Consider the following 1950-nt stretch of genomic DNA (forward strand, 5'->3'; position numbering starts at 1 on the left):
TCCTCAGTCATTTTAACTAGTCCTATCAGTTCCATAAAAATCAGCAGAATGCCCTCTCCCTAGCTCCAGGAGCAAAGTAGGACAGCATGAATAAACACAGAGCCATTTCACATTGCCACATGTACCCTCACACCATCTGCTATTACTCTGTGCTCATCGGTCAGAGTAACCCATCTAGGCAAGCAGGTGCCATGCTCTTCTGGAAAAAGAGAACACTTCTTTTTTTTAATAATTTTATTTATTTATTTATTTTCCCCCAAAGCCCCAGTAGATAGTTGTATGTCATAGCTGCACATCCTTCTAGTTGCTGTATGTGGGACACGGCCTCAGCATGGCCAGAGAAGCGGTGAGTCGGTGCGCACCCGGGATCCGAACCTGGGCCGCCAGCAGCGGAGCATGCGCACTCAACCGCTAAGCCACGGGGCCGGCCCAGAGAACACTTCTATCCCATCCCACTGCCTATAGTTTATGACTGTCTAGCAATTCCCCCTCTCTTTTCCCTCTGTGTCTGGAAGGGTGTCTTAGGGGTAGAGGTGACAATTAAGTAGAAGGGCAAAACTAATTTAAATCTACTAGTGAGAGTCATGATATCTTCACACATGCTTCCAGAGTCTAACTGAAAAGGAACTCAGGGCTAAAAGGAAATATGTAAGAACCCTTCCCACAGAGCCTATTTCAGTTGATCTCCTGGAACACATCATAATCTACCTCCAAGCTTTATAGCACCAAACTCTCTCCAAATATCAAGAACCATAATCCAATCACCTCTTGGACATCAACTAAATGTCGCACTAGCATCTCTAACATTACATATCACAAACTAAAACTATCTCCTCCAAACCAATTTCTGTTAATGACATTACCATCTTCCCAATTAGAAACCTACAGGTTGTCTTCTCTTTCTCCCTTGACTTAATCCTCTACCTTCAATCAAGACTTTAGACCATTATTGATCCAAGCAGTAATGACTAGAATACTGGGGAACAGAGGGGAAGGGATGCTCAGGAGACTGCTGATAGGACTCACTCCCTGGAACATACAATAGCAGGGTCTCCACATCTTCACTTCCAGGCTTCCAGTCCCCTTCCTCCTAATTCTTCCCACCCACAGACTTGTTACTCCCCTGTCCAAAAACTCTTACTTGCTCCTCAATCTTACCTTCAACACCTCCTCCTGCACACAAAATGATTTTTTAGCTTTCTCCCATTATTATCCTACTTACAACCTAAAAGTCAGCCAGATTATAACATTCCTTCTTTCCTGAACATGTCCCTTGTTTCCCTTGCTCAAAGTTTTTACTAATGCCCTTCCCATTGTTTGAAAATGTCTTCCCCCTCCATCTGTGAAGTTGATACCGAACCTCTTAATCTCAAGTTCGTGTGCCCGAAGCCCAGCAAGCCACAAACACTGAGACATCAGTGCTTGGAGATGAGAAAGGTTTATTCAAATTAGCCAAAGTAGGTGGGATCCCTGAGTTCACTCAAATCCACCTCCTCTAGAACAGAAAGCAGGAGGGTTTGATGAGCTAAGGGACTTGGCAGGAGGAGCTTCAGGGAAACAAAGTGGTCACTCCTGATAAGACCCTGGGCAATCTGACTCCTGGGCTTCACCAGCTGCTGTGGCCGGCCATCCGTGATTGGCAGGCCATGGGGAGATCGCAACCTCCCTGAAGGCACTCTCTTTCTTCTGCAAAACAAGCTCACAAATTCTTGAGACCCCTGAGTCACCCCTCAAGTTAAACAAGAAAAACAGCAAATTGGTTTAATATCTACAGTATCCCTCAGATACCTGGCTTCAAAATCCTTATTCATGCTTCAGGGTCCAGCTCCAATGCTACCTCCTCTACCCTCCATTGAATGCATTCTTGCTAAACTAAGAAGCACTTTGCATTTTAATGCTGCTTATCACATTCTGCCTTATCACACTCTTCCCCCATCTAGAGGATAGAAG

Source organism: Diceros bicornis, chromosome X (assembly GCF_020826845.1).
Source record: "Diceros bicornis minor isolate mBicDic1 chromosome X, mDicBic1.mat.cur, whole genome shotgun sequence".
Taxonomy (NCBI): domain Eukaryota; kingdom Metazoa; phylum Chordata; class Mammalia; order Perissodactyla; family Rhinocerotidae; genus Diceros; species Diceros bicornis.